Genomic DNA, 23,502 nt, shown 5'->3' with positions numbered 1-23,502 from the left:
TTCACACTCTAGAGGCACAGATAGTATGGATGCTCTGAATTGCTAGGTTTTCTACCTTATTTCATGTGTGTGTTTTTGTTGCAGAAGTAAATATTTAACCCTAAAATCAAATTGCTGATCCAAATTCTGCGGTGACACTGATATTTTAGCTGCTTTCTGTTCTCCAACTACTTATGATTAGTCCAAAAATCCTCAAGCAGTTCCCTCTTTTGCCGTTAGGTGTCTCTCTTTCACTTCACATCGCTGAAACGCTCTCTCTCTTTCACTTGCTCTCTCTCTTTCTCGCGCTTTCTATGTCAGTCTCTCTCTCTCACCAAAAAAGGGATCCTCCACTCCTGAACTCCCATCTACACATAATATATACACCACCATTTGAAAATGGCAGCTTTTTGAAAATTCACCTTGATTATCAGACATTAAAAGTGACTTCTCCAGAGCTGAGTGTCTGGCTAGGGGGATGGCTGCAGACAGCAGAACAATGCAGCAGGCTTGGTATTAATGCCTGGTTGTGGTGTGCAGGGAGGGGAGAGGAGCCAGCCCTTTGTTCTCTCCTACAGCCAATTATTTTTTACGTGTGCCTCTTTTCACAACAACAAGAGAGAATTTAATTTTAATGCACTCTCTGGAAAGAAGGGGGGAAAAAAACATCTACAGTACGAGAGGGGACTAGTGTCAGCAGTTAAGTGTATATGCACACATTTCTGTATGAGGCAGAGATGGATGACAGGGGAAACAAGAATGACATCTACCCAAACACACACAGGCGCTAGAAACTTCTCATGCGATATGCTAAAACATCAACAGTCTTAGTCCGAAATTCATACCAAAACATAACGGCGCGCTACCTCACCCTGTGAAACAAAGAAGAGAAAAAAATAGACAGCCACCTAAAACCGCGTAAGCATAACACTCCTCATACACTGCTCATTTTAGCATGTTCATTTCCAGAACATGATGACAAAAAAGCAGTCTGAAAATAGCAAGAATTCCTGATCAAGAGTCATAAACAATAAAACCCTAGGATTGCTGTTAGTAGGTATGCGTTCAAATATTTTTCTAATTGGAAGGGCACTTTATCTTGCTGTCAGAGAGGCAGTAAAAACCAGTGGTGTTCCCAGACGGAGAGGAACAAAGCTTGCTGGCCTTTTATTAGTACTAGAGCTCTGATATATGCCTCTGCTCGAGGCTTTCATCAGAAACCTGGACCTAAACACATAAGCAGACACACGCATACACATGAAGCAGTGTTACCAACTGGCTGCAGGGAAAAGCCAAAGTAACCATTGTCGAACATTTCAGTTGCTGCCTTTTTCCCCTGCACACATATTTCAGCAAACACCAGAAAATTACAACAAAAAAAAAAATTGCCAGCACGAACAGAAAATAATTTTCAAGGTTTACAGGTTAAAGCAATGATAAAACATTGGGGGGAAAAAATACACATGACTTCAAATCCAGTAACAACAAAAGCAATATATAATGAAAATAAAAACTTCAGTACAACCAGACAGAGGGAAATGCTGCAGAAACCAGGCAATGTGCAATTTTTAGGTCACAGGAGAATAAAAACACACACACACACACACAAAATACAGTAAACATAAATATACCAGCACAAACACTTATATATCCGTCATGCAGAGCTTTTTATTTTTAAAACTTCACTTTAAAAATACTAAAATCACACTAGCAAGCTCAAAGAGAACCATGTTCACATGTACATGCACACTCACACTATGCACACTCACAAGCAACCAGAGTGGCTTCACAACAGCTAAATTAAATTTCAGTCCTTGGGCAGACAACTAAACTCCTTGTGTCCGGCACCTACTCCCCAGCAGGGTAAAACCAATTCTCTGGAGATGGTGAAATTAAAGGGCAGATTCCTGCCTGTTTATGGTTCTCACTCTCTTCGTCTCTCAATCAAATGTTTTATTGGCAATCATTTGGTCCTAAAAGTCATGGTCTTGTGTGTCAGATGGCAGGGTGACAACAGCTGCTGGAAAGACAAGACCCCACTCCCAATTATTTACACCTGCATGAGAGGGCAGTAAAAAGCTCTAATTAACTGTGAATAAGGGTTGCACAGACCTTCTGCTTCTGATCGATCACACACACACACTTTTATACTGTTGAAATATATTTAAAATTACCAGTAAAAGTTGTTATTGTAATATGTTATATGAACACAAGAAACATGACTGTCAATTTGTTCTAAAGGCAGAAGGTGTCTGGAGCTGGCTTGTGGAGAAAAATTTTTTAAAACTATTACTGTTGCCCCATTAATGCAATGATTAAAAAACATAATACACTGTGCACTACTTCGGCAACATCATACATCAGTGTTTTGATTTTGCTTTGAGGTCTGTGCAGCTGTAACTATACCTGCTGAGGGAAGCCATGTTGGGTATTTTGTCATACAGTGGGAGGGTCTTCACTTTGGTCTAGAGACAGAAAGAAAGAATGACAATTTAAAAAACATGCAGCATATCCATTTTACAAAACTGTATTTCTTTGCTTTTGTTGTTGTCCCATTGTAGGTAATTTCAGTCACAGAAAACTCTTTATATTGATTATATTCTATCACCTTGTAAATATTTGTTTTGGTATATTTTGCAGCCAAGTGGCTTACAGATGTGAAAAGTCACCTTAAATATAGCAATCTAATTTGAATTGAACACATACAATTTAACAAACTAAAATTAAGCTTTTACAAGTTATATTATTTTTTAACATTAAATTGAAATTTTCAGGCTTGAAAAAAATCCTATACGTTTGGTAAGCATTCTATGCATGCCTTCTCCATTCCTCTATATTGTGTCAGTGAAGCATCGTTTTCTCCCCTGCAACCCCCACCCCTCTCTGCTGCTCTCTCCTCTGGTGTCTGGCAGCAGTAATCTGTTCCTGAGCTAGCGCTGCTGGGATTAGGTAGTTGACTGAAGGTAGGATGTATGCATCATTAAAGCGGCGAACACAGTGTTGCAGGAGGAGAGACAAAGTCAACAAAGGTGACATGGAGACAGAGGACATGGAAATCAGAAACACACGTGCCTACACACACACACGTCTACACGCAATTGCACATCTGCATAAATAAAACAAATAGGAAGAAATAGAACACCAAATCTTTACTATATGCTTTTAGAAACATGTGTCAACCTGCATCAGTAGGCATCAAAGGAATCTTCCTGTCATTTAGATATAATTTTCTTAACCTAAAATGAAAAAGAATAATGTATTGTTGCTGTAATTTATGTCTTGGAGAGGGGGCAATGCATTAAGCAAGAGGTACTAATGCATAAAACACTATATATACTATAGATAGATAGCACCAGCAATGGCTTTGAAAAATTTGCAATGTCAAATTAGCAGTGCTGCTTGTTTACAATGTACCAAATGTACCTTATTTTCCTCATCTAGTTGAACTTGCTCATTGTTATTCTTCAAAAAAACAAAAGTGCTGATAAAAGTATGTTTCCAGAAATATATTTTTCTACACTGTGAATTTTGTGATTCACAGATTTTATCATTCTAGTATTATTTAAAGAAACATTTTTAAACCTCAAACAGCAAAACACCCATAACATGCAATCGTTGAGGGAAATATGCATTTCTCATTTCTGTAATAAGGTAGATTGCAACATAATGTGGGTAACAGTCAGTCCTATAACATGGATAATTGCCACCTTTAGTAACACATAATTTATTTTATACTTAAAAAAATTAAGGTTTCTATTAATTACCAAGATGACAATATACAAAGGATGTAATAAATAGTTGGGATATTCTAAAACAGCTGCATGAATGTACATAGTAAAGCCTCCAAAGGAAATCTAAACTCAAATTGACCAGATAGTAGTGTGCTTGAAGTGACTGGGTAAAAAAAAAAACATGTTTACCAAGCATGACTAAGGGTACATATTCACACCAGGAAAGTCCTTTGGTCAGCTTGTTTGGTTTGGACTGAAAGCGGGCTTTTAATTTTTTTTCCCATTTGGTGTGGTTTGCATTTTAGCAAGTGGACTGTAAACAAAGCTACGCAGGTGACATTCATTGCTCCCATTCGACAGAAATGACAGGGGGTGGGACAGAAACAAATGAAGCAAAACAAAACAACAAAAAAATAACTCTGAAAGTTCTGCTTGCTGCAAGTCTGTTAGGCATATTTGTGGTGTTATTACAACTGCAACACAATTTTGAATGTCAAGAGCAGATCATACGATGCAGATGTTGCAAAGTGATATTAACTTTGTAAAGGCAACTGCAAATTCAGCTGCCAGCTGAATGAGTTGATCAAATATTTCAGTAGATGGAGAAGCAGCATTACCAGTAATGAAGGACTCGTTTTTACCACAACAATCAGCAACGGTGGCTCAGTAAGTCCAAGCAGCCATAAGTTTCCTGTAGTTGGTCTGAATCAAGGCCAGCCTGTCTTCACACCAGAAGCAAACCGTATCAGAATTGTTTGTAAGCAGACCGAGACCACCTAAAAGAAAAAATGCGTCTTGATCTGGTTCTTTGGTTTGAACCAGGATTCACACCTGCATAAAAGGTCAAACCAAAGGGGAAAACAAAATGCGGTTTGTTTAAAGTGGACCAAATGTGTCAGGTGTGTATACACCCTAAAATCTGACCTCTCAGAAACATATATTCTTCTTCTTTTTCATCTCAATGTTCATCCCTTGGTTGATAGAAATTTTGACTGGCTCTACAGCAACCTCTCATAATCTATCTGGACATGCTTGCGGTTCTAGGAGGTTTGGTAACTATTTTCTTAAGATTGTATCACAAGAAAGTACCAGGCAATCTATGTTTTCTGACTACATAAATTATTATTTAAGACTAAAAAGACCAAACTAATCTGTTACCCAAAGTGTACTGTTGTAGACTTTGGGCAACTGTTACTCATTAATGTGCTCCATTTGCTTAAGCATTTCACACAGTGATGGATTCCGCAAGACATAAATATCAACCATGACTTCTACACCTAAAAACAAGACAGGTAAGTCTTTTAGCTTCTTTTAAAATATCCTTTAAAATTTGACAAAATTGAGGGACTCAATTTCCATCAGTCTGCATTCTTATCTATGATGTGTTCAGATTTATTGGAGTTGAGAGGTCTCATTATCAATGCCTCTCCATATAAAAAGGGAAACTCTTGGGTAGGTATATTTGATATTTTTTTAAGCATTCACAGAACCATCTTCAAAAATGTGAGAAATTCCACCTAAGCCACATTACATTTTTAAGAAAATGTCAGAAAGTAAGAGAACATGACATTCCTATGATAAAGACATCCAGTTCTTAAACTGTCTGGCTCTAAATCTAGCTTACAAAAAAAGGACGTGTTCAAATTATACAGAATAGTGCTTAACTTTTCTGTGGAGACTATAATCTTGTCAATTTAAATTTCTGCACCTGAAATTATTGCAAGATTACAAGCTGTAGATGAAACATCTGCTGCCTAGAAAAAGAATGTCTACTAATATATCTTACATGTATAAGTTAGTTGTTTTTCATTTAATTACTCTATTTGAAAAGCACTTTGGTAATAAATAAATGTAAACATTTTAAGCAAAACAAAAAAACAAAGAAAAAAGTTGACATTTTCTGTAATCAAGGTTTTTCAAGAATCAAGATACACCGATCTCACTTGATCAAACTTTATCATCAGCAATCCACCCACAGAAAGAAAATATTTAATTTCTCTTCTCTCCCTTATACAATATGTCTCGAGTAGATTGCCACCTTGATTACATCACTGCAAGACCCTCATGCAAAAAGTGGTGGCAAATTTAACTTGTTGAGCTAAAATAAAGCTATTATGGCTTTCATGGATTGTAGTCTGATTGCAAAACATGTGCTCTTATTGATGACTCATCATGTGGTAAGTTATTCATTTTCATCTAGGATACGTAGGCTTTAGAAGTCACAGCTTTACATCATTAACATTCCCTTTTTATGTGAAAAACTTGCTCTCTCAATGTTTTGGAATGAATAGTAACAGTTTCTTTAAAAACATATATGTGATAGCCCTGCAAAAGCCTGTGATGAATCCATTACTTATAATTATTACACTTTTGTTTTGTCCTGACTTTTCTTTCTTTACCATTACACTTTGTTCCTAAATCTGGGAGTTTTAGCCTATCAACCACCAAAAACATACATTTGGTAAGAGGAGTAAGTGCTGCTAGATGAATACATGACACTTGTAATACAGCATTCAAAAATTACATCTGATCAGTTATTTGTGAGTGTGATACTCAACACACAGTCAATGCAATTGAAATTTGATATACAGCTCCACTTGCTGCATAATGAAAATTGCTTGTTTAGATTTTAGGGGTTCTTTTTGTTTCGCTGCAATAAATGGGACTGAGTCACTATTCAGTCCGTATTATAACAAAGAATGTAGAGCCACAATTAATTAGGTAATTATGAAAAATCACTGGCAACTAGATAATAGAATGTAATAATATTTTTTGTCATATGCAAGTTAGACTGTTCAACAAAGTCTTATTTGAATTGACTGATAATGCTCGATTTATGAATTGGCTTTGTAAGAGAAGCTATCTGCTATATCACTGAGACAATGGTAAGTGAAGGAATTTTTACTGAAATTACTGCAACCCAAACATAAACAGCTGTGCTACCAGAGCTGTACCACTTACTGCAACCAAGGTAAGCAGAATGTCATCTCTGAGCACACAACACCTCAAACATTGATGCTACAACAGCATAAGACCATACCTGCACACAAAGAAGTTCCCCATATCACTTAAAACCGAAGGTAAAATTCACAAAGATTCACTCAAATTTGACACTGGACCCGGCAACATAGCCATACAGAGTTATTATGGATGCCAATAAAATACATAATACCATTAAAAGGGGTGGTGTTATATATTTTGTAGGCACATAGTGCCATTCTGTAGCATCCAGTAACTATGCTACGTTCAATCGTTATAAAAAAGCTGTATAGATATCAAACATAACTTAAAAGAAATTTCACAACGTCATCACATCAATGCTTTTCTATTAATCCTTTTATAAATGTTCTTAGAAATGTTGAACAGAGAAGGGGTTGGTATGATGATGTCAACAGACTCGAAGTTCCGCTAGCTGTTTGCTAATAGTCCAGTGGAACTGAGCAGGGGAGGTGAGGGAGTGGGATGATGCTTTGTGAGGCGGAAACTCAGCAGGAGGCTACAGCTTTGAGGAGAGGCAGCACTTTGTGAAAGCAAGCATTTAGGCACCCACAGATGGCAGCCTCAGGAGACTAGAGGATTCCTCAAACATGCATGAAAGAATCAAACCAACACTCCAGGTATGTTTTGGTAAGGGTATAACATTGTAAGAACAATGTTACAATGATATAAAGCTCAATGAAGTTGGAACATTCAGATGACACATTCACAATTTGGCAAACGCAAGATGAAAGCATGAATCCATCCTGCTTGTTATAAACATATTTTTATTATTTAAAAACAAGTTCACTGTTCTCCATTGGACTAGAGTTTCATCACATCTCCGGCAAATAGACATTGTGGCTGTGGTAGAGCATGATATGGCTTCATAAATGGACATCTGTACAATAAATAAATATGGATGAGCAGTGAGCAAATCTGCAGGTCCAACATCTCTGAGGCATGTTGATAGCAACTTGTTGAATATTTTCCAAAAGGAATTGGGGCAGTTCTGAAGTAAATTGGGTCTAACCTATTACTAGAAAGGTGTAAGTATTTATCAGTAACTGATTTTTTTTTCTTTTTTTTGACCAAACCATTCAGACAATCTCTGTTACTACTTTCTACAGATAAAAAGAACAGTCTTTAGGGTTTTGGCATAAACAGCAAATTGCCTGATAGCTAAAGACTAAAATCTAACTTATATTTTTGCTTCTAATATAGAATATTAAGTCCAAACATTTACTTCAAGCCATGTATTATTTATAAATGCATTTTCAAAATATAGACCAACACTTCAATGTTGTGCATTACATAAAATAACTGCATTTGAATGTCATTTGTTTCACTTTTATGCTTTGCACTTCCATGTCTTTAGGAAAATTAAAGCTATTATATACAGCGATTTTTGAAAGGGATTATAAACACTACAGCATTTTATGTTTTTATCATTGACTTTTCTATACAGTCATATCCATGCTGGAATAGCACATGAACAAAAAATCTCTCTGCTCTGAACCTTAGCAACAGGTGACATATCCACCATTGATCTGTCAATTGTCAGAGTGGGTGGTTATTTTTCACTGTGAAAACACATTGAACCTTTTTTTAACCGCCAAACATCAAACATTAATCACTTGTAAGAGTTCTATGAACATTTAGCCTGTACATTTAACATAGAAAAAAAAAGTCCTTATTGCACTAACTGGCACCACTGTGGCCTCTTTGTTTTGATAATTTTCTTTCTCTTTCTCTGAGTCATTACATTATAATAAGATGTACTGTTGATGTTGCTGTCCTGCTCTGAATTTACTAATCTTCAGTAGATGGGACTGAATTTGAGGCCTTCTGAAATAGTTGCATGCTTAGCAGTAAACACTGTACCTGACACTGGAGCTCCTGGGCCTAGTTGAGCTCTTAACCTGTTTCAGGTGTTCTGGCATACAGCTGGTCCTTTAAAGTTCCATCCACTTTTCCAGCTGGTCAGGCAGCAACTGAGAGATATTTACTCCAGGATGTCCAAATGTGGAACCACAAAGGAGGCAGGGTGCTGAGAAGAGGAGAAAATCAATCTGGCACATACCCTTTCTGGCCAGCAAACTCGCTTACTCTTTGCTGAAGCTACTATGTGCAATAGATCCCTGTGTTTCTAAGAAGATACTATAAAGTAAGGAAATCTACAGTGTCCTGTCCTTCAGAGGCAGGCCTAATGTATTCATCTACAGACTGGAAATGGAAATAGCAGAACAGACACATATACTTAGAAAAAATATTACATATAGATACAAATAACTGAAAGCTGAAATGAATTATTGATTGTCCTAACTGGTGCATATATATATATATATATATATATATATATATATATATATATATATATATATATATATATATATATATATATATATATATATATATATATATATATATATATATATATATATACACACACACACACTGGTGTCAACTACATATACAACAAGGAGGGAAAGTACTTTTTATGGATTTTTTTTATAGTGCTTGATAGAACTGAAAAATATATCTACATATTTAAACTAATTCCCTAAAGTTTAAATTACGATTTTCCTCTGTGCTTTAACACTAATCTACACCAGAAAAGTAGAATAGTTACTTGCAATTCTTGACGAGTCTAAAAGACATCCAATTATATTAAAGAGGGCCAATAATTAATACAAATCACCGGAGGTAAATCACCAGAGAGGAAGGGTTGGAGGGGAAGAGAGCAAGCGAAAGACAGAGAAAGAGAGAGAGGAAAAGGAGAGAGGTTGGGTGAAAGGAAAGGAGGATAGCATGCAAAAGACGAACAGACCAAGCTCCAGGTTCAGTTGGACGAAGGCTTTGTCTGGTGAGCCCGATGCTGCTGCAGGTGTCATGGAGACAAAATGGAGTCACGGACCGCTAACAGGACCAAAACTCTTTAACCATCTGTATTTGGACTGGCAAATACTCCATAAAAACATGAAACAAGAAGAAAAAAGGCAATTTCTGTGGTGCTCAAAACAATGTTGTAATTTCAGCGTCCATCTTTACCTCCCGCAGTGTGTCACACAGAAGAACCTGGTTGTAAGTCCTAATTTAAAAATTCAGTTTATGCAGAAATCCATTTTACGGAATCGCTTAAAACGTGTCTCATCCGTTAGCAGTCTCTTTCTTGTGTGCGATCCACACCGATAACCCTGGTCTAGCTTTCTTTCCCTCACAATCGCTCCCTCTCTCTCCATTCTCCCCTCCTAAACTGATCAATACTTCATTTAAATCATGGCATTAGCCCACCACTACTGAAGGGAAAACGTAAGAATAAATACAAATAGGTAATGTTATACAGTATGTGATGAATTGTGTTAAAAAGTTCATTTCTTTCAAATATAATGTAAGAAACAAAGAATTTATATAAGTGTGAAAGGTTTCAGTGCTGTTTGGATTTGAGCTCCTAAGCTTCACACTGATCAATACACATTTAAATGGAGGCTGAAGAACGCTTTCACAATGTCTCATCTCATCAGAAAAAAGCAAACATACTATCCCAATTATCATCTCAAATGACTAGCTTTAGGGACACAAGCTGGATGCTGATAGAAGCAATATTTCATATTTATTCAGCAGAAATTTTACATTAGCACCCCAGTGTATAATTGTCTAATATATATGCACACTCATGCTTTTATCTATTCGCATAATTCACAATGAACAAAATCAATACTGTGCTATCCTCATAAAGTGTGTCTGCATTAGATCAAACAATAAGCCGTTCAGAAAACTTACAACAAGTCTTGGTAATTTCCCGCGGCTCCCTGAAATGGCAGGCTGAAGTAGATGGCTATTATTTCTGTTCATCATTAAACCCGGATATTTACCTGAGTGGCCATTGAGTAACGGGCCTGGCTTGAACGAAGTACCTCTGCTGTTTTCTGGATGGTGTCATTCCTCGGGGATGGCTGGAAAAAGCTGATCAGATCAGAATTTCTCCATTGCGAACATGGACGAACATAAGCGAGAATGCAGGAGAAGAGAGAATGGGCAGGAATAGGCTGTGAGCCCAACACTAGGAGGGTAGTGGGTGGAAATGGAGCTGAAGTCGATCACCCGGGGGAACATCACTTACATATAGTCTGGCGCCATTGTTGACCAATGAGCAATTAAGCAGACAGACTAAAATTATTGATCAAGGGTTCAGACTCTTTTCTGTGGGCTAACTAGCCTGCCTCAGGTTGTGTGACAGCTGCTACAGCTGTGGACTGCGACAGGGGAAGTAGGAGGAAGGGCAGAGCTGGGCTTTTTCTCCTCAGGCCCTGATTTAGGCAATGGATATCATCATTTAGGCAGCTATCGATTGCTACAGGCTTGATAAACCATCATATTGAGCAGTCACACACAAGCAGAAAGGCACTTAGAAGAATTCAAACATCCAATCAAAATATATTATGGGAAGCAAACAGTTACTCTTATTGATACTTTGAACGGTAGTTCATTATTCAGTGTTCGGAATAATGGGAAACAAATAAAGACAGATGCTAACAATACATGCAGTCTCAACATGCAAAAATTATGTCTATAGATTTTGTTTAGCATAGAATAACCACAGTGCTAAAGTAATAATACCAAAATGGAATATTTAGCTTGTTTTCTCAAAGATACCTATTTTTTTAAGTCACTAAAAACAAATAGGTGAGCGCCACCTCTTGGATTGAAACAGCAATGTCGAAATTAGTAAATAAGCTAATGAATAAGGTTAGGCAATAAGGATTTAAACTTTAACACATTTCATGGTATTTATTGTGGTAAAACATATATAAGAATGAATAATGTGTCATCTCAAACTCAGTCAGCCTTGTCATGATGAGAAAGACAAATGTCACAATAAATCACTGCTAATCATCAATTACTAATAATAAATCAAATCCTTTGGACGGCATTTCACTATGTTTTATGCTCACACCAAATACAGATATTAGTAACTAACTAAGGCATTAACTACAGTGGAGTCATTCCAATATAAGTACAAGTATGTTACAATCAAAATTGTTATAATATCAAATAATAATATTAGAATATTATGTTGTTTGTGCAGCCTTAATGTAGTCATTGTTACATGTAACATGAAATTTACTTGGGATTCAATCAGCGCATTTAAAAAGAAAATGGAAAAACTGTTATAACTAGCATGAAACAATAAATGGTATAATTCCCTCATTTCATTATTATTTTCTATACAATGTGGCAGAGAAACAGCAGGGGGGGACCAAGGTGACTTCAAATATAATATTGGTAAAAGTAATGTAATTGAAATATTTTTCTACTTCAAGTATGTGTGTTGTGTAGCTTTAAAACTGCCATCAGGAAGAGACTAGGTAAAATATATCTGAAGAAAATGTTTTCCAATATCTGATGTGGAGAGTGCAACATCTTCTGCCATAATTTGTTAGGGTAGAAGCAGCAAAGCAAGAAAGTTTACCAAGTTCAACACTTATTTTTAAAAAAAGGGTGGGTCTCTTTGAAGATCTGTGCTGAAACCTCCAGAGTAAATTGTGCAAAGAAGCATGTCTCATAAGATGAATATCTTAGTCGACAACCCTGAGCCTCCTCTTTACAAGACAATAAAACAAAAAATGTCTTCAGTCAGAGACTTCCTCAGAGTGATTGTAATGCAAACCGCTACAGGAGACTCTTTGAAGAAAGAAACTTAGTGAGGGATGGAGTAACATTCAATTTATATCTGGGATTAAGAAATTATTTCTTCAATTAAAATTTAAAAAAATAATAACTGTAAATCATGCTATGTCTGACATTCAATTCAAAGACATGTTTTTTATGTGATAATACTACCAGGCAAATGATTGATTTTGTTAGTGCATTATCATGCACCTCTATGGTAAAAAAAGAAAGTGCCTAAAAAAAATAAAATAAAATACAAGATGTGTCTAAATGTCAAATGTAATAAACATTGATACACACAGGCAGAGTTTCCACTTTTCCCAAAGCTTTCTTTTTTCATGTAATCCTTTCTTGTGTTTTGAAAACCAATTCTGCTGTTTCAAAAGCGATAGGCATGATAATAAAAAAGGGCACAAAAAAAGTCTCTCAGAGGCGATTGCTCATTCTCCACAGCTTTAATAGCCTCTGCATCAGAAGGACACCTTTAATATTTGGACTTTCACGTCACTCTAGGCTAAATCCCTAGCAACCACCATAGCAACATACTCAGAGTTCAACGTGAAATGCATGGCAAGTTGCCTCCTGCCACTAAACAGAGAAAAAGGGACCGAAGATCTTCACAAAGAACAGAGGCATATGTGAGAGAGGACAAAACTGGATACGGATTAAAAAGCATTACATTATAAATGGGTACATACAAATTGAATGATGCAGAAAACTGTCTGCAGCATTGCATTTGCTTGTTGAGTTTATTTCAGTGAAATAAATCTTATTACTGTTCAACAAATCCAATTTAGGATAAAGGCTATAAGAATGAGCTCAAAAAAATGTTTTGGAAAATTAATATTGTATTATCAATAGAATAATAAAACAGGAACAATGCACTGAACGATGCATATCGTCACCTTCATAACATAATGACAAAACTGATTTTAGCAACAAAAAGAACAAAAAAATAAATAAATAAATAAAATAAAAATAAAGATCTCCTTTTATTTGCAAAAGATTGCCTAGGCAAAAAAAATCAATTTTGGCAAAATCAATTAGGCCTTTAGTTTAGGAAGGTGAAGATATGTAAATTTGTTTGTGAGGACACACACACAAATGCACTTCAGCTAAATTAAGACAAAAAGTACAGCTGGCCAGACAATTAGAGAAAAAAAGGAACAGAGACAATTTGTATTGTGAAAATTCCCTGTGCTGCTAAGTAATCTCTCAGTCTGGGTCAGTAGGCTACTCAAACATTGGGGAGACTGCTAACTGGACAGCTGTCCAATAAGACAGTCGTCAACATCCTGCACAAGAAGGGCAAGTAACAAAACACCCTTGCTAAAGAAGCAGAATGTTTACAGAGTGCTGTGCCCAAGCATATACAGGGAACGTTTTATGAAAAGAAAAAGCGTAGTGGTGTAGTGCATAGCCTTGAGAGGATTGTCAGAAAAATGCCATTCAAAGATTTGATGGAGGCAGATTTACAAGAAGTAGACTGAGACTGGGGTCACCTGGCAAATCCTACATATAGGCTGCAAGGCTAAAGAAAGAAAGAGACTAGACTGCTGCTCTGTGGTCCAGTTCACTTTTTAGATGAAAGGAAAGTTTGCATTTCATTGAGATATTCAGATCGCTTAGTAGAAGCACAGAATCCATATTTTTGTGAAGCTTTCACAGTCAGAGATGGTTAGGGGTGCCATGTCATCCACTGGTGTTTGGTCCATTGTGTTTTCTGAAGTCCACAGTCTAGGCAGCCATCTACCAAGAAGAAGTAGACCACTTCTTCTGCCGACATGTTTTACTGAGATTCTGGTTTCATTTTCTGTCTCTCAGGTTGTTCAGGTCTGGACACCTGCCCACCTGTCAAAAACTGGTTCAGTGACCATGATGTTACTGTGCATGATTGGGCAACAAAACTGGCCAGACCTGAACCTCATAGAGAATATATGGGTAATTTTTAAGAGAAACATTAAAGACAATTGGCCCAATAATGCAGATAGCCTGAAGGCTGCTATTAAAGTAACTTGGGCTTCCATTACATCTCAGCAACGCCAGAGGTTGATTGTCTCCATGCCACGTCCTAGTGGTGCAGTAAGTCATGCAAAAGGAGGCTTGATTAAGTATTGAAAACAGAAATAAATTTAAATACTTTTCAGAAGCCTGACATTTGACATTGCTGAGAATTTAAGCTTTCATTATCAGGAGGACATAGTCAACAAAATTATAACAAAAGCTGAAATATTTAATTCCACCAATTTATACAAAAGCATCATTTTTGGAGGTGAAGAGCAAAAAAAAAATTAATCTTAACTTTTTCACAATATTTCATCCAATATGGTATACATTCTATTATAATCATCATTCATATAGCAGCATTAATCTGAAGATGGCACACACTATAGTGGTACAATGTGAGTTAATGCAATCAAAAAGCAATATACATTTAAATGTAAATCAGACAGAATCCTTTGGCCAAGCATTTAGCCTTTGAAGCAACAAAGTCTTTGTGCAGCAAAAGGTGAGAAGGGCTGAAAAGAAAGGCCTGAATCAGCTAGATTGCATCCAATTTTAAATGTAATTAATGACTCACAGAGAAGGATTATGCTGACAGGATTATTTTTGACAACAATGTAGAACCCGCTGCCACTCACTAAAACACATACTTGCTATTCATGCAAACGTTAACCCTCTTTAATCCAGGATCACAATGGCTTTCTAATGAACACACATGCATGGATTTAGAGTAGGTAGGTGTCTCTTTAAAGTGACCATTCAATAACTTTCATCACTACTTAGGCTGATTATTGTTCTTCATATTGTCCTTGTATTACCTTAATGCAATTCTGTATTTTTACATTTTTATTAAGGCAACACTGTTCTCTTAAGGTCTCACCAACAATAATCTACTGCTTAAGCAGTGCAGTACAAGCAACTCAGTCAGGTCCTGTGAACTTTGCAGAAGAACAGAAATGTTTGCTTTGCTCCGACATTTGATCTCATGGCCTTGACAAGGATCACAAAACTGTCTCCAGGCAAATAAGAGCTGTCTGGTGTTTCTCAGGGCAATGCAAAATCTAATTAGTGAAAGTCATGTTAATTTCAAGCAGCATTTCATTAAAGAGAAAAAACATGATCAGTAACAAAGAGTTCATGTCTGATTAATCTAATAATGCTTAGTTTGTTTGTTTTAATCACATTGAACGATTAAGAAGCAGAGACGGGTCTAAGTCATCTAGACAGAAGGATTTCATAATCTGCCTGTCATGGCAACCGTCTGATTTCCTGCCATTCGTCACAGTATGGATGGACAGGATGAGCGGATGGTGTTCCAACACTCCACTTACAACAGAGTGTTGCTCTAGCCTCAGGATGAGACTGCTCATCTTCAGAGGAAGCAAAGGCATCAATTTACTTTAAAGAGTCTCCATGCCAGCATGAAATTCTGATGAAATGCACCATAATGAGCATGAATAAAAAAAAACTAAGTTATCTAAAATAAAACAGCCTTAGTATCTCTCATATTCCTGATGCCAAGCTGTGTCAACAACCACTTCCAAATGTGTGACAATAAAGCATAACTTTCAAGCAATAAAAGGTAAACACTGAACTATGATAATTATCTGTTGTTTTGCAATGCTATTTTGGGAAGAAATTCTGAACACAAAAAGTGAGGATCAAACTTTTAGTGGAAGAGCTATTTTAGGTGATGTAATGATGCAAGGTCTGTGATTGTTTTCTGGCTACTTAAAAACAAACAAGTCTGTGCTGTGTTGCTATGGAGCCACCTAAAATGCAGATCTGTGCCTTTCTGTAGAGCTAAAATGGCTTTGTTGGGAGGAAAACATGAAAAAGCATAGTTTTTTCATGTTTTTTCCATATCCCTCGTCATTCATCACAACAATGAAACAACACATCAGCTGTATTTGAAATTTTGAATGAATGTTGTCCGTTATATTCAGGAATAATTTCCACTTTTAGGATGCAATGACATAATAAGAGTGTTTGTTTGCCTGGAAAATTTGGTTTGTTTGGGAAGGTGTGAATTGAATTGAATTGATTTCTGTTGTGGACCAAAAAAGCGAACTCTGGTCTACCTAAAAACCTATAAGTTGAAGTGAACTCTCACATGGTTTGAATGCATATGTGAATGCAAAGCGAAACCACTACAGAAAAGCAAGACGAGAACTATAGCACAGGGCATTCTGGTTAAATGCAACTAAAAAATGTTTGTTTGTCTAACAATACTGGGAAAAATGGCTCATGGACGACAAAGGAGAACTCGTACAATCGCTAAAATCTCATGTCATGCCACTCCATTTTTGTTTACATTTTGTGAAGATTGCCCTCAATTCTTCTTCAGAGGTTTTCATGTCATTTCCTGCAGTTGTTCTTGGTGCAGCGCCACCACAGGCGAGGGGGGAGAACAGGTTTCTCAAAGGATTTATTTGGTTTGACACATTGCAGTGTGAAAGCAAAGCGCACCAGCTGAAAATATGACAAATGTTGCAACTTTTGTCCCAGTCAAACCAAGTCTTGTGTGAAAACAAGTACTTTCACTATTTTAGATATGGATTATATTAATTGCATCAAACGTTTGTCTATGTTTGTACATGTTTAAGAAATCTAAGTAACAGTGACTAATTCTAAAAGAACATACTACTTGTAACGTGTTTTGCTGCATCACAAGGATTTATGGCAGCCATTTATTTATGCAATTACACTGTAGGGTATAGTATGCTGAATAAGGGATAGGCCATGAAAATACTTATGTTGAAATTTTAAAAGAGCTCATCAGATCCTCCTCCCTCAGGAAAAAATAAAAAAAATAAAAACTCATTCCTCATCAGTGGGTGCTATCACTTGAATGGAATCAATCAATTGTGTTCCGCTTGGCTTTGCTCTTCTTTGCTCTTCGTTTCCAAATCCAATCTCTTCCATGTCATCTCAGAGCACATTTATAAGGGCCCAGCTTCTTGATTATCTCCCTCCCTCGCCTCAACTCCCCCGCTGCTGCATGCTCCAATGTATTAAATTAAATGAGGTGTCTGTCCAGGTCACCCCTTACCCCAGCTTCCAAGAGCACCCTCCTTTGCTCCCCCAACACCACCACCTCACTGTTCTCACTGCTGGTAATCAAGGGAGAAGACCCTCCCTACTAGTTTTGTGCCAGCCCGACTGCATAAATTAGAATTAATGAGAGCTGAGAAGACCTGCAGTAAAGGGAGGGAGAGCAGGACTGAAAGGAACAAAAGCAAAACAAGGGGAGAGAAAACGGCTTCAAATAGAACACTGAAAAAGGTTACATTTCTATGTCATCATACCATCTATTTACTTTCCAATCTGTCCATTCGGACATTATGTGCGCTAGCTTTTCTCTTTTACAAGCTGTCTCCTGGAGGCAAACCCTGACAAAGCTCTGAGGGGCAAAACAGCTGTGGCTTGGGTTCTTGTAATAAATGAATCATAGATGAGGTTTTGTGAACACCGTTACCATAATCCCATGGCTCGATCTTAAAATGCGACGGGGCGCAAACGTTTTTGTTGTTCATCAAATATTGATGCATACATAATTATTTGAGCATAAGTGTGCAGATTGTGTGAATATGTAGATGCATGTCAGTGGCAGAGCCAGTTTTAGTACAGGCTTTACAAAAGAAAATATGAGTCAGGTGAATCGTATTAGACTTAATCACCTTGGGGATGGATATAATTATCTTGTCATAACAAACCACTGAACATGTGATGTGTTTTATTTCGATAGTATTTAGATGCATTTAGTAGACTATGATGCCTACTAACCAGATTGCATAAAACTCTGTCAAAACAGCAGGCTAACATAGGCCACATTGATGCTGCTTACTCCAACCATCACCATTACCTGTTATAAATTAGGAAAGAATCGCTAAGTCAGTTCATTCTGCTGCTCCCTAACTTTAATTGGTTAATGCATTCTTTAATGCAACACCACTCAGCTTCTCTTAGCTCTCCCCTTCACCCAATTTTTCCAACTTTTCCCTCCACTTTTCCTTATCTCCTCCCCTGCCACCTCATTTACTACCAAGTTCTTTCTGGTAATTAAAGTTGAACTAAATGTCAGCTTCTAGTTTGAGGATAGCAAATTGGCACAATCAGCCAGTAACTGTCCAGTGTGTTGTTACACAGGAGCGACTTCTAACCAGATTTTTAATTAGAGCCAGTGTAATAGCAGCCTCCCACATTCAGTTACATGACCAATGAAGCGGCATGTCTAATGTAGGCATGTTGGACATTTGTGTTATACTTTATTGTATTGTTAGCAGTCGACACAGATTAGGATCTGTTGTGAAGGACAGACTCTTTCTTGTTGGTGTTACCACACTGGAAAAGGCAGCAAATAGAAGACTCAAGCTGGTTGCTCATTTGTTTTGAGAGAGCAAAGATAAAATAAGTTAAAAGATAAAAGTTGCAATTCAGACATTTAGAGCCTCTGAGTGTTCATTCTTGATGTGTTTAAAACCCGTTATCCAGTTATGCTGAGAGACAGAGCAAAACTAACAAAGTCAATGTTCACTACAGTAAAACATTATTCATAACCACTAACAAATAAGGATGTTTGGTTTTATGACATATTAGATGGCAGATTATGATATTGGTTGCAATTAACCTACACTATACTTAGTCTTCACTATTTCCTCTATTTTCCTCCCTGAACTTTGCATTATACTCCAACACTAAAAAAACAGTGTGCTTGTCAACAAACATTTACCTTTAGGTATCACCTTTGCTAACTAAATGTCAGATTCAATATCTATTTAATTTGTTAGTTCACAAAAAGAAATAAACAAATGAACCAAGACTGCATGAATTTATCAGGCTCCAGTCAATGATCAGATTTTTTTATGGGTGAGCCAAAAAACTAGTCTGCTGCCTCACTTGTAAGAATTGAAGAGCATTTTCTGTACAAGTACCTACTACTGGCTCAGAGTTTTGATATTTAACAGCGTTTCTCTCCCATAGGAAGCAACTAACGTAACTATTCCTGCCATAAACTTTACATACTCTCTCCAGTGCTTATGTTTTCTGTTCCCTCCAGCCAGCTGCCATCCTGCAGCTGCAGGGTCCATCCTGTTGAAAGGGAGTCGCTCTTTCTGTTGCCACCACATACTTGCTCAAGTTGGTTCTCTACAGTGGCTCCATTAGGCTCACCCAGTTTGACTTCTCTTGCCATTATATGAGCAACAATACTACAAGTATGAACAGGACCGTACTGAACTATACTGTACTTGAATCAGTGGCTATGATTGATAATAATAGTGATTAATATTGATATGGTAATCTTTCATTGGATGACCACTTTAGATAAAACTGTATTAGAATGACATGAATTGGACTTGTTCGGTCTCTAAAGTACCATTGCATGAGAATTGTTTTAATTTGGTATGAATTGAATATATATGATTAGTAGAATTGCATCTAACACACAATAACAAGGACACTACTTAACCAGGTTAATGTAATTATGTTTCTTCAGAGATCCTTTGGAGTGTTTCTCTGTCAGACATGAAAGCATAAACAGGCAGAGCCTTGATTTAGTGTCTAGGATGATAGATTAGAATTGTAAGGACAATAATGTTCATGTCCAAAAGTGCTGCCGGAGTCAACCACAGCATCGTAAACATTTTACGGCATCCCAAATTGGTTTAGTGGTTTTAAGACGAAAGTGATGAAGTGTGTTTAATACTAAAGCAATTTATTGCCAAGGTACATTACTGCAATCTTGTCAAACACCCTCATCATAACAAACAAACAATAAAACTGATATGCTAATTACAATCAGAAAACCACCCTTAGTACACAGATATACTGTGAAGTATATTTGATATATATTTAAACAGGACAGTTAATTGTCTAATCACTTTACTAATAAAGCTATTTCGTATAAACACAAACGGCTGCTCCCTTTCACAGTTGTTTTCAAACACCTGATTTTCCTCACCTGTATCTAGTGTCATTCCTGACTCATCCCTCAGTATTTAAGCTCAGTGATTTTTAATTGTCCTTTGCTGGCTTCTTCCCTTACATGATCTGTTTCCCTGTCATTCCACTGTCTGTTTTCTGTTCGGGCCCCAGACCCGTATGCTTCTGTTGTCTTTTATTTAAGACTCAAAGCAATCTAGGCTTCCTTGGATATCAACATCTTGAACTACTTTGAAAAATTTACTACTAACTGTACTGTTTGACAACTAGGGCCAACTGGAATGTATGTGTGAATGAATGGAAATGACTTTACTAAAGTGCCTGGAGATTTGTTGTGAATTGGCACAATATAAAGTTGAACTGAAAACCTGAACTTCAGCATGCATTTTGGTCCAGCTAAAACTCATGCATCATGCATGATAAAAAACAAAACAATGAATGACTTTTTATTTCAGTGCAGTTAGTATCCATCCACCAGTCTTGAGTAAAGAACTGGACTGCATAATTTAAGACAGACCAAAGCAATCAGAGTTTATCATTACAAATGCTATATGGAGAGACAGTTTTCCCCCATGCTTTATTGTAATCACAGCAATTAGTATCATTTACATGCCTTTAAAAGAGGTTGCAATTATCTGACTTATGTAACATTTCTAAACTTGTATAGCCATCAGCAGAGATAATCAGGTAGTGTTAGACAAATAAGGCTATTATTGCAGTCAACTACGTAAAAAAGACCAAGACACAGTCAAGTTCAAAGTTCACGCTGTGTTGAAAAGAAATGAAGCTGGGGTCAAATTAAAACTGAGAATGAACATTGAACATTCTTATGGAGAGACTTTATATACACAAGCAAGCACACACCCACATATGTGTTTAGATTCAGGTGTTTCCAGGTACATTGGGTTGTGGTTGCCACTAAGTACATCTTATATTACCTTTGACTGTGTAATTTTCAGTTATGTTATAATTGTTATTGTATATGCAAGGGTTGGTTTTTGTTGTAGTTCCTTGGTTCTTGTTTTTCTAGGTGCAGAAGCAGACTTCTATAGTGTTGTCTGGTATCCTCTTTGCTTCTTTCTCTCATCTACTCTTAGCTCCTTCTTTCCCTTTAAACTTTGTACCCTACCTTTCTCTATTTCTTTTCCATTTTCATGTCCATTATATTTGGAAAAAAAGACGGAAAATGACAACCAAACCATGCATGCTGTATTGATGGACTTATGATTAAGACAGCAGTTAGCTTTCTGGAATGACTGTTTCCTTTCAAGTTAAATTTATCCTTGAACCACTGAAAGCTTAGCAAAATTTTAGAAACAAGATGTTTCTAATAATTGTTTATTTTGATAGTTCTACGCTAGAATTTTCTTAAACCAACCAGTTACTGCTTATTAGAGCTACAGAGAAGTAAAAAAGGGAAAGACAGGCATTGAAACTATGTACCACATGACTTACATGAGGAGTATATATAAGTAACCAAAGAAAAAAGAGAAATGACTGCAGATAAAAGAGGTGCATGGCTGCAAAATAAGCAAGGAGAAGGGAAAAGGGTGAAAAATGGAGATGAAAAATTAGGTTATGCATATTACTGGCAATTCACACATGCACATTCCATCTGAGATCCCATCAGCTGTCAAATTGGGAAAGGGATGGTGATTTGGGAGTGGCAGGAATCTCAACAAGGCTAGGTCTAGGCACACCACTGAGACCTAATCAAAACACAATCACGTTTTGGCGCCTGAACAGACGAACACTGGCCCGCACCAATATCACTTAAGGTCTCCACTCACATTCACACCCATGCAACTCTGAGGTCACTATTTTTATCACACACATAATCATGCACATGCACACAGAAAAAACATTATATTGTAGTCACACATGAACAAACACATTCTGTCCCACGTAATCATAGTTTGGCCTATTTCAAACTAACCTCTGCTTTTAGTTGTCGAGATGATGTATGAAACTTCCCAGTTAAGGATGGGCTGTTATCGCTCTGTATGACCTGTGACTTCAGTTTATCTCCATTATGCAGTGGTTCATTTCAAAACCTTCACCTCTGTTGCTGTGGCAGACACAGATAGGAGCTGCAGTTGGATATAGGAATAAGACCAAATGCTTCTTCAACTGAATTTACCTGACCTCTCTAATTCCCTGTCCCTCAAGACAGCCCTTGTGTGCCTGTAGTCAAGCCCACAGCCCACTCACTGAGGTGTGACAGCCTCACGACTGACCGGCTCCCTGGTCAGCATTCTCACTGTTAATCCACACAGATAGGCCAAATGCTGACCACTAGCAAGTAATTGCTTGAAGGAGGCTCTGGCAAAGCCACTTGGATGTGGGAACAGGTGTCTGAAAGCAAAAGGTAAGCTTTATTTCCTGTGATTTTCTCCGTTCTGCTGATCTAAGTGCTTCCATTGGGTATATATCAGTGGTAAGATTAAATCTCCAATGTTATGAATTTGTAATCAAGGTTTTAGTGAGTATGCCTCAACTTTAACCCAAATACTGAATGTTTACATTTCTATCCTAGAATAAAACAAGCTTGTGTGGGAAAAAAAAAAAAAAAAGTTTGTTGTTCTAACAGAGAAAACTCTGAAGACTGTAAAGCATTTTCTTATTTACTGCCTCCTATTGAATTTGGCATAATTTTCTGAGAACAAAGAGGGTCAGTTGTCAAGGCTCAGTTGTGTCAAGAGCCCTTTAAAATATTCTTGACTTCAGCAACAAGAAAAAAAGACAGTGGTGAGAAGGTAAACCCTTGATGTGATTGATGATGCTTTGACTTTTCTAATGCAGGAATGTCATAAGTTAGAATACACACTTAGAAGGAAACCTAGCCAATGTAACATCAGTTGTCTTCCTCTTTACATTTTATTCTAGATTATTTTAGCAATCGAGTAAGCTATAGATTATTCTGACCATTAATAAAGTAAATGAATAAAATAGTTTAATAAAATAACATTTTGGCAAATTTTGTCATAACAGCAGTATTAATATTAGATATCAATATCGGCCTAAATTTTAATATGACTGGATGAAAATACTTGTTGTCAAGCTATTGTGTGTCAATAGCACATAGTATTTGTCGACAACTCATTGACGGAAGTAAGAGCGTTGCAAAATACAAATAATTATCCAGCCAGAACAAATGCCACTAAGTAGTAAAACATAATTTAATGAAGCTTCAAAG

General features: G+C 36.9%; 1 long non-coding RNA gene across 3 annotated transcripts in view; it reads right to left on the bottom strand.

The window, feature by feature from the left end:
- The window catches only part of LOC122843924, a 53,940-nt gene extending 44,034 nt beyond the window's left edge, over nucleotides 1–9,906 (bottom strand). For all 3 annotated transcript variants that reach the window (XR_006372797.1, XR_006372799.1, XR_006372798.1), the window contains exons 1-3: nucleotides 9,517–9,906; nucleotides 8,571–8,736; nucleotides 2,386–2,444 (exon numbers count right to left, since the gene is read on the bottom strand). This is a non-coding gene — a long non-coding RNA (uncharacterized LOC122843924). The remainder of the gene's footprint in view (nucleotides 1–2,385; nucleotides 2,445–8,570; nucleotides 8,737–9,516) is intronic.
- Between the last annotated feature and the right edge of the window lie 13,596 nt (nucleotides 9,907–23,502).

The sequence above is a fragment of the Gambusia affinis genome, linkage group LG02 (assembly GCF_019740435.1).
Source record: "Gambusia affinis linkage group LG02, SWU_Gaff_1.0, whole genome shotgun sequence".
In the NCBI taxonomy this organism is placed as follows: domain Eukaryota; kingdom Metazoa; phylum Chordata; class Actinopteri; order Cyprinodontiformes; family Poeciliidae; genus Gambusia; species Gambusia affinis.
Note: the sequence above shows the minus strand (reverse complement) of the source record. Positions and strands in the feature narration are given on the sequence as shown.